The following is a 10,665-nucleotide window of genomic DNA, read 5'->3' on the forward strand; positions in this document are numbered from 1 at the left end:
CATCTACTGAAATTTTAATTTGTGTTCCCACAGAAAACACTTGTTTGTTCTCTACATGTTACTTTTTGTAGCATCCTTTTCTTGTTTCATAGATATATTTACATTCTATTACTTCCTGAAGGGATTTTTAGAAAAAAATATCTCTGTACATATGCATGTGTATTTGTAATGCTGGGGATGGAACCCAGGGCCCTATATGTGATAAGCAAGTGTTCTAGCTCTGAACAACACCCCCAGCCCTGAAAATGTATTCATTTTATTTCTTTTTTATTATTTATTTTTTTGGTATGAGGGACTTGAACCTAGAGGTGCCCTACTACTGAGCTGCACCCTCAGCCCTTTTATTTTTATTTTATTTTTTTGGTACTGGGGATTGAACTCAGGGATGCTTTCCCACTCTATTTTATTTAGAGATAGGGTCTTGCTGAGTTGCTTAGGGCCTTGCTAAATTGCTGAGGCCGGTTTGCTTTGAACTCATGGTCCCCCTGCCTTAGCCTCCTGAGCCTCTGGGATTACAAGCATGTGCACCATGCCCATATTTTATTTTATTTTGAGATAGGGCCTACCTAAGTTGCTGAGTCTGGTCTCAAACTTGAGAACTTCTATCTCAGCCTCCTAAGTCACTGGGATTACAAGCGTATGTCACTGTGCCCATCCAGGAAAAATTTTTTTTCTTATCTCCATAGTTGTTTTTCATAGATTGCTTTTCTCTTTCTTGCTGTCACATTAGAGGCTTTTCTCAGATGTCTGGTGATCCTGCTTGTCTTCTCATATTACAAACTGGGCACTAAAGAGCTCCTTGGAAAGGATGAGCTTATTGATGTGAGCTTAGCTGTATGGGGATCTAGTGGGGATGTTTTATTGGGGAAGTCTGTTAGTCACCTTTCTGTCATTGTAACAAATATCTGAGATGAACAATTTGCAGAGAGAAAAGGTTATTTTGGTTCATGGCTTCCGAAATTTCAGCCCATGATCACCTGGCCCATTCTCACCTCATAGCTGTGATGAAAAAAGGAGGAAGTTGAAGGGGCTGAGCCTCACTATTTATTTTGAAGACATGCCTTGAATGACTAGAAGATCTCCCACTAGGCTCTTGTCTTAAAGGTTCTGCCACTTCCCAAAAGCTCTGATTTTAGGACTAAGAATATATGGTTCTTTGGGGAGATATTCCAGATCCAAACCATAACTAACTTCAGAGAAAGCTCTTCAGGCTGATAGTTGGGGCTGACTGTCAGCATTTGAGGAAAAGAGTGGGCTAAGAAAACCCAGAGTATCCCACATTTAGTAGATAAATCTCCATTTAAGTTTCCCCTTGTTGCTTTGCATATTCCTGGCAATTCTTGCGTGTTTATTTTTCCATGAGTACTTTAGAACTGTTTTGTCTAGTTCCAGAAAAAGAGAAACCTAAAAGAAATAAAAATGAGATTAAATGTAAAAAAAAAATATCTCCATTTAATCTCCCTGTTTTCTGTATGGCACCTCCTAAGCTGTCCATGGCATTCCCTCATCAAGACACCACTTTATAAAAAAGCATTTAATTGTGTCTTTGAAGGTAAACAACACATGAAGCTGGACCCCAGGTCGTGAGACTGCCAGAACTGCAGGTCCAAAATGTAGTGTGGTTCTCAAGAGTTCAGAAGTGTCAAACTCAAGATTTACAAGCCAGAGAACATACAGGACCCACACATTCCATTTAGCAATTTTGCCAATTATCAGAAAAAGACCCCCCAAGAATCTCTCAAGAAGGGGAAAATTCAACTCTTCTTTATAAAGAATAAAGAGTACCAAAAATATTATGTTGTTGTCTTTTCACTTTTCTCACACGATCTGAAGCCTGAGCTATCATAATTCCCAATGCACAGCAGCTGAGGCTGCAGTCTGAGTTGGAGATCAGTCCCTCTGTCATTTACATCAGTTAATGCCACAGCAAGAATGATCGGAGGCAGAGAGCTCTCATCAGGACAGCCTTTTAATAAGCACTGAAAGTGAAAAAGAACCCTCTAGTGGCACATTGATTTAGTTTATAAGATTTTAATTTACAAATTAAAAAAAGCTACACGTTTTACTTTTTCTCCCTTTTCTCTTCTTTCTTCACATCACTCTTTTCCTTATCTTTCTCTTCTCTTTGTCATCTTTCCTATCCTTTTGCTCTCTTCTTTTTCCTGCCCTTCTTTCTTCTCTACATCCTGGTTGGCAATCTTGTTGTTAATGAGGTTGTGCAGGGCAACTACGGAGCGGGTCAGCGAGGCCAAGTACACCATCATCATCTGGTCATTAGTCTTCAGGTAAAAGGCCTTGACAAACTCCTGCAGGCTGACATCAGGCAGCAGGTTGAAGATGTCCTGCAGCTGGTAGATGATCTGGTGGTTGATGGGCAGCTTGCCTGTGGCTACTTTTTCCAGGTAGCTCTTGATATCTAGAAACTTGGAGTTCAGTCCCTTCAAACCATGGCCCTGATTTGTGATCCACTTGGAAAGACTGCCCACTGTACCGTCTTTGATGTTTCACAATAAGTGCTCAACCCCAACTTCCTTAGCTTCTTCTGCTCCAATTTTCCCAGTCACATGCTCAAATGTTTTCAAGGTTGGAGTTCCATCATCATGAACTTCTTCGCCTGAAATACATGTTTCTGTGGGCAGCCCCAGGTTTTTTGGCTTTGCATGATAATGACCAATACTGAGTTAGGGCAGTATGTTTTCATGAGTTAATTGATGGCAATGTCATTCTTACATAGTTGTTTAGGGCCTGGGTGGTACCAGACAATGATTCTTTTTTTTTTTTTAATTTATTTTTTAGTTCTCGGCGGACACAACATCTTTGTTTTGTATGTGGTGCTGGGGATCGAACCCGGGCCACACGCATGCCAGGCGAGCGCGCTACCGCTTGAGCCACATCCCCAGCCCCCAGACAATGATTCTTTTAAAAAAAAAATTTTTTTGTTAGTTGTAGTCAGATAGAATACCTTTATTTTATTTGTTTATTTTTATGTGGTGCTGAGGATTGAACCCAATGCCTTAGCATGATAGGCAAGCACACTGCCACTGAGCTACAGCCCCAGCCCCTAGCCAGCCAATTATTCTTTCTCTGACATTAACCTTCTTAAACACTGCATACATGTTTTCCAAATAATCATGATCTAACAACCAGACAGAGTCATGGGCAATCCTGTTCAAACCCTGGGGCTTTATCACCTGAGTATAAAGGAAAACCAAAAGAATGGATGATGTTGACATGCCCAGACAGGCTAGCCAAGACATAGATAGTTCCCTGCAGCAGCTGTCCATGACTTAGACAGATTAGGTGGCTCAAACAATGGACATTTATTTTCTCATTGTTCTGGAGGTCAGAAATCCCAGATCAGGGGCTGGGGATATAGCTCAATTGGTAAAGTGCTTGCTTCGAATCACAAAGCCCTGGGTTCAATCCCCAGCACAACAAAAAAGAAAACAAAAAGAAAGATCAAGGTGCAGCAGGGCAGCAGGGTCAGTTCCTGGTGAGGGGTCTCTTCTTGATTTGCAGATGGCCACCTGCTCATTGTGTCCTCCTATGGTGGGTCAGGGGGTTGAACACTTTCAACCCTATGGGAATCCGAGCCTTTCACGTATGAGCTCATTTCTTAGTTCTTTTGAGGCTCCATCTTCAAATACTGCCACACTTGAGGTTAGAGCCTCAAGATGTGAATTAGGTGGGGGGCACAATGTTCAGTCCATAGCAGTATACATAGAATATATAGTGTGTATCCCATTGGCCTGGACTGACCTTGGATTTACCTGTTTGGATCAGGAGCCAGTGCCTGGCCAAGAACTTGCCACCTCTATAGACTGGCCAGTTGCCAATGCAGTTACTTGGCATAAAGGGTTTGCCAAAACAAGGATACCAAGTATTTGAGCCAATTAACTTTCTTCTCTTGGAACTCGAACTGCAGTGAGATTAAAAGCTAATGGGCACATGGAGAAAAGCCATGTGTGCTTGTCATAAAGCAGTAGAAGCCAGGAGAAGCAAAGCTAGGATTAAGCAGAAGCAAAGAGATGAGGAAAAGATGGCCTCAGAAGAGACAGAATAGGAACTGGTTTGTGGTAACAGGAGTCCCCCATAACAGTAGCTCAGAGGTGGAGGTCGCATTGTGGATTAGACAACTTAGGCCCTTGACCTGCTTAAAATCCTCTAATTCTAGGTTCCCTGGAGCTCAGGCAGATTAGCTGAGATTACTGCCTTCTTCTTTCCTACCAGAGCCCTCCTTTAAATAGATAGACTGAAGCAAATTGAAGAGATACATGGTGGGGCCAAGGTAGGATGTACAAGAGAAAAACCAAGTGGGAACTCATATATTTGGTACCTAGTCCAAACACAGGAGTGATAACAGGGAGGAAGTTGGAGAACTGGAAGGAACAGAGTGAAGGCTGTGCCCAGAAGATTAGCATTTGGGATTTAACATGAAGGAGGATGTTGAGGTGAGATCAACAAGGTCTTGAGAGATAAAAACGTCAAGAAATCGAAAGGTTGGGATGTTGTCCAGGAATAGAAGACAGTGAGCCATTGGCCATTGGCAAATGAGTTGGTGATGAACACAAAATGGCTGACTGACACATAGAAGATGCTGATTCCACCTCCTGACCCAGAGGGTAGGAGCCCTGGTCCTGGGGGGTCTGTGAAGACAGTGGGTGAGACTTCACTTGACAGAGAGGCAGTTGAATTTGTTAGCTGTGGAACAAAGGTGCACAGAGAACTTTGTGGAGAGCTTCCAGTGGAAGGCGTCAGCAGGAAGACAGGCCTAAAGAAAGGAAGCCCAGAAGACTATGGAGAGGACAAGACCAAGGATAACCCCAAGGAGTGATTGGTCAGAAGTCTGTCACCTCTGAGGTACAAATGGGAATTCTAGGGTACATGAGGTGGTAACCAGGGCTTCATGTTCTCCTAGTTGTGTACCCAAATAACAAATTAGAAACTTGGACTTCCTTATTAGTTGGTCATTGTGGTGCATATCTGTGATCCTAGTGACTGGGGAGGCTGAGGCAGGAGGATGCAAATTCAAACCCAACCTAGGCAACTTAGACCCTATCTCAAAATAAAGAACAAAAAGGGCCAGGTGCAGTGTCCCACGCCTATAATCCCAGCAGCTCAGGAGGCAGAGGCAGAAGGATTGCAAGTTCAAAGCCAGCCTCAGCAAAAGCGAGATGCTAAGCAACTCAGTGAGACTCTGTGTCTAATTTAACACAAAATAGGACTGGGGATGTGGCTCAGGGGTCAAGTGCCCCTGAGTTCAATCCTGGTACCCCCCGCCCCCCCCCCCCAAAAAGGGCTGGAGATGTGGATCAGTGGTATAGACCCCTGGGTTCAATCCCAGTACCAAAAAATAAGAAATAAAATGAAAAAAGAAAAAAATTTAAAAAAAGAAACTTGTACTGCCTTCCTTACATACATAAACAAAGCAAATCCCTGGGAGAAAAGCTATATATATATATATATATATATATATTTTGAGAGTCTCACTATGTTGCCCAGGCTGGCCTTGAGCTCCTAGGTTCCAATATGTAATGGTTTAAAAAAAAACAATAACTATTTATCATCACACAATTTCTGTGGGTGAGGATTCAGGAGTGGCTTAGCTGGATTGTTCCAACTGAAAGTGTCTCATGCAGTTGCACTCAGGATGTTGGTCAGCACTGAAGTCACAGGTACTGGGGATGGAACCCAGGGCCTCACATGTGCTAAGCACATGTTCTAACACTGAGCCACATCCCAGTCCCAGAAAACCATTTCCAAAATGGTAACATGGTTATAGGTGGGACACTTTCTTTCCATCCTATGTGAGTGCCTCTGCAGGGCTGGTGAGTGTCCTCACAGTGTGGTAGCAGGGTTTTCCCAAAAAGCAATCCAAGAGAGGAAGTGAAGCAGTGGTGCCTTTATGACCTGCTCCCCAAAGTTGTCACTCCTGCTTTCTCTGATTCATTAGAAGCCAGGCACCAAGTCCAGTCAGTACTCACAGGGAGGGGCATTGGGCACCACCTCTTGAGGAGAGGGATATCAAAGAATTTGTGGATCTACATTATAACCACTGGAGTGGATATATTGATTAACTTTAGACTTTGTTAAGAATGCATGTTAAAATAGCTAAAGTAACTATTAAAAAATTCAAACAGTGCTTTTAAATAAACAGACGGGAAATGAAATGAGAAAGCAAACTCAATCCATCTGAGAGATGGCCTACAACAGAGGGTGTGCCTGGGCCTGTCACCTGCTCTCAGTCTTCATTCTCACCTCCGACTTCCATATAGCTGGGCTTTGGGAGACAAATTTGGTGCCCTCAGGAAGATTTGAGACGTTATGGGAAGGCAGTTGTGTTCCTGCTGGGCATCAAGGAGGTTCCTGTGTCCAGCCTCCATGGCTTGGGTGTTAGGAGGCACTTGTGGCAGAGATGGATTCTGCATCTGGGAGAGGAACTGGGAAAACAGGGCAAATAGAAAGCACAGAATAAGGGCTGGGGATGTGGCTCAAGAGGTAGCGCGCTCGCCTGGCGTGCGTGTGGCCCGGGTTCGATCCTCAGCACCACATACCAACAAAGATGTTGTGTCCGCCGAGAACTAAAAAATAAATATTAAAAATTCAAAAAAAAAAAAAAAGAAAGCACAGAATAAGCACCAATAAATCCAAATAGAACAGCAATCATCATAAATGTAATCAAACTCTACTGCTAAAAAGACAAAGATGGGACTGGGCATTGTGGCACATGCGTATAATCCCAGCTACTCAGGAGGCTGAGGCAGGAGGATTCCAAGTTCAAGGACAGCCTCAGCAACTTAGGGCTGGGGATGTAGCTCAATGACACACTTGCCTAGCATGTACTAGGCCCTGGGTTTAATTCCCAGTGCTGGAAAAAAAAGACAAACATGGATAAACATAAATTGGCCATATGACCCAGAAACCCAGTTCTTGGCTACTAACCTAGTTAACCTTAGACAAGTGAAAAAGCATGTTCACACAAAAGCCTGCACATGAATATTTACAGGAGTTCTATTCATATACTCCAAAACTGGAAACAACCCAGATGTCCTTCAATGAGTGAATGCCTAACCACAATCTGATACATCCAAAGAGAGGAATACTACTTATCAATGAAAATGAACATATTGGGCTGGGGATATAGCTCAGTTGGTGGAGTGCCTGCCTCACATGCACAAGGCCCTGGATTTAATCCCCAAAACCACAAAAAGAAATAAAAATAAAAGGAACAGACTACTGGTACACACATGCACAAAACAGGATGAATCTCAAAAATCAGACTGCCTAAGTGAAGCAGATCAGTGGGGGACAGAGGCCAGGGCATGGAGACAGTTGTTGACTGCAAAGTAGTAGGAGAGAATTTGGGGAAGTGGCAGAAATGATTTATGGCTTGATTTTGGTGGTGAATGTATGACATTTATCAAAATTCACCAAACTGTATTTCAAATGGGTAAATTTTACTGTGTGTATATTATACTTTGATACAGATGATTTTTTTTTTTTGTGGTGCTGGGGATTGAACCCAGGGTCTTGTTCATGTGAGACAGGCACTCTACCAACTGAGCTATATCCCCAGGCCTAATACAGCTATGGCAAGCTCACAAGCCCACTCTGCCTGCCTGCTGCCACTCTTCCTGCCCCACTGTTGGCTGCTGTCTGTGATGTTCATCCCTTATTACTTGACCCATCATCTGGGGGATCTGGCCAGACTCTGGGGGGCTGCCTAGGTCCAGTCCCTGTGACTAAGAGGAGTGGGTCATGGAGGGCAGATCATGACCACCAAACTGCAGAGGCTGTGAAGTGCACTTGACTTTGAAAGGTGCATGGGTGGGCAAGACACAGCCATCTGCCCAGTGATCCCATGAACCTCCACAGTGAGTATGAGGCAGTGGAGGGAATGCTCACCTTATATTCAAGGCCAATCCTTCTGGCTGCTTCTGTGACTTGCTCTGCCTGTGATCTCTCTCTCCTGCTCTCACTCCCATTGGCCCCTCCACTTTGGCATAGGAAGCAAGAAAATGGACCTTACAGTAAAACAGACATGAGTTCAAATGCCAGTTATGCCTTTTATGTTCTGGATAATCTTGATTAAGTCACTTGAATCCTCTAAACCTGTTTCCTCATCTGTGAAATGGGGGCACTGATTGCATCTACTTCACAGTGCAGTGCTGAGGAGGTGGGGTGTGCAGAATGCAGGTGGAATGAACACTCTACGGAGCCCCTCTTGGCTGCATAACTGCTTCTTTCTGGATCTGGGTTCCTTATTTGGAGAATGAGGATAATAATAGGACCTTCATCACCAGGCTATGTGTGAATGCAATGAACTAAGGGAGAGAAAGAGACTCTTCTAAGCAGCACTCCCTGGGGGCATCCCTTGAGTTTTTTGGGTTCCAGTCTCTTCACCTGTGATGTGGGACTAATGCTTGGTCAGACCTCACTAGGTTGGTGTGGAAAATAAATGTGCTAATACATGGAATGTGCTTAGAACAAGGCAGGTCTGTGGTACTGCTTACCAATGCAATACAGTGTAATCAGCATAATTCATATTTATAAAATAAATGAATGCTGCACCCATCATTATGAATTAGCAGGTACATGCTAAACAGGTCCTATTCCTTTCCCTTCTTACTTTACCCTTGTCAATGTCATCATAGTGATCATCATAAAACCCCAGATTAGGTCAAGGATTTGCAGAAGTTGGGGCTTGGGGAAAGGCTGGCGAGTTGGGATGAGTGGAGTGACCAGCTGGAGAGCAGAGGCCCACAGTCAGCTTCTGCCTGGCCTATCAGAGGTCACATCAGTGCAGGCAGGAAGCTGACCATAGCTCAGTGCCTGTGGAAAATACCCCCTCTCTGCACAGCTCTTGGCCCCCTGGCCTTGTGACCTAGGCCAGCTCAGTCTCCCTTCCCTCTTCCTAAAGATGTTGGGCCAGTGGCACTTCAAGAGCTTTGCCCACAGCTCCACTCTGGGGCCACTAGAACCAAGTGGTGGGCCACTGGCAGCTCTGGGAGGGGCAGGCAGCCCTCTTGGCTCTCCCTCTCCCTGGAAGCTCAGAACCTTCACTATTTTCTGTCCATTCTCCTCCTAAAGACCCCTAGAAACATGGCATCCGGGCCATCTCAGAGGGCCGGTGGGACCACCCCAAGCCTTCACTTTCAGGGTAAAAGCGATTGGTGCGAGGAGGTCCAATGGGGGTGGGGAATCCAGTCCAGGATACCAGAGCCATTTTCCTGTGGGCCCTTGGGAAGACCCTGCATCACTTGGGGTGTGTCGGGAGGCTAAGCTGAGCCCCCCCCCCCAATGCTTCACTGGGCAACAGGTATGCCCATAAAAATACCTTGGCCACCAGGGCTGCAATCTGCCATCTGGGCCCTAGGCCTTCCTTGCCCTGCGGCTTCGGCCAGCTCAGCTTGCTCCGGAATTCCAGCCCCCTCCACCTCTCCTCGCTTGGGAGGTCACGGCAACTAGCCTAGAAGGGGGCGCTGGGGAGGAGCTCCTTCCTCCCCCCTCCCCCCCTACCCCGCACTGGGCTACAGTGCAGGGCTGCAGGGAGTATGGGGCCATGTGAAAAGGTCGGGATGAGGGCAATTCCGAAGACAAAGAAATAAGACACCGGGCCTGGTGGGGAGTAGAGGAAAATCTGGGAGTGGGAGTGTCAGGCCTAGGGGCGCCCTCTGCGCGACCTTTCGCCCCTGGGCTCGGGTCTCGCAGGGGCTTAGGGGCGCGCTTGAGCAGATGCCTCCTCCGAAGGCTGGGGACTGAGGCCCACGCACCCCTCCCGGAAGGACCCGGACTGGGTGCTCAGGATCGGACTCAGAGGAGAGCGGGTAGAGGGACACTGGAATCCTGCCCTGGGTGTTGGGGGACGTCCAAATGCCTGACTATCAGGGCCGGCTGAGACCGCCTTGCGTAAGGGTGCAGGTCTCTGGCCAGCGCCCTCGAGGACAGGATGGGGGTGGGGGCAATGTGTTCCTCGTCGGGGTCCTCTCTCCACCGCCCAAGCCCGGGCCCCTGGGCGCATCCCTGCCTGGAGACTCCCTCTTCGAGACGCCACGGCGGCGGGGGCTCCCTGGTGGTGGGGCTGGAAACACTCTTGAATCGGGGACCTCAGAGCTGCGGGCGCAGGTGCCACGGATCTCCCGGAAGGGGCCACCAAGGGGGTCCCCAGTCCACGCCTGGCTCTGCGGCCAGACTCTGCTGGGAAGACGCGCGAGGGCGCGGCGGGGCGGGGCCGTCGGCCAGGGAGGTGATCTCACTCCCCCTCCCCCTCCGCCCGCGCTCCCCCTCCCCCTCCTCTCCGCGCACGCCCGCCCCGCCCCACCCCCGCCCGCCGCCGCCGCCGCTGCAGCATCGGCATCGACTTCGCAGACCGCTCGGGCGGCGGGTCCGAAGCCGGCGTGTTCGGAGGCTGGACCGGCACCCGGAGGGGTGGCAGCAGCGCAGGTAAGACGGACGGGCCTGTCCTAGCGCTTCGGCAGCTATTGCGACCCCCTGCGCTCCCCTGCGTCTAGCCCCGGCCCTGCCCGGGAGAGGGAGGAGGGAGTGCCACCCTGGCCGCTGTAACCGGCTGTGCAGCCGGAGCCCCACCCATGCTGGGCACCTGGCTCCCGGCACTGAGGACTGGAGCGGGGCGGGGTAGGACACCGGGTGCTTGAGCCCGACAGG

At 47.7% G+C, this 10,665-nt stretch overlaps 1 pseudogene; it reads right to left on the reverse strand.

Moving 5' to 3' along the window:
• Window positions 1–2,062: 2,062 nt before the first annotated feature.
• Window positions 2,063–10,357, reverse strand: LOC113199763 (26S proteasome non-ATPase regulatory subunit 7 pseudogene; annotated as a pseudogene).
• Window positions 10,358–10,665: the final 308 nt, after the last annotated feature.

Source organism: Urocitellus parryii, chromosome X (assembly GCF_045843805.1).
Source record: "Urocitellus parryii isolate mUroPar1 chromosome X, mUroPar1.hap1, whole genome shotgun sequence".
Classification (NCBI taxonomy): domain Eukaryota; kingdom Metazoa; phylum Chordata; class Mammalia; order Rodentia; family Sciuridae; genus Urocitellus; species Urocitellus parryii.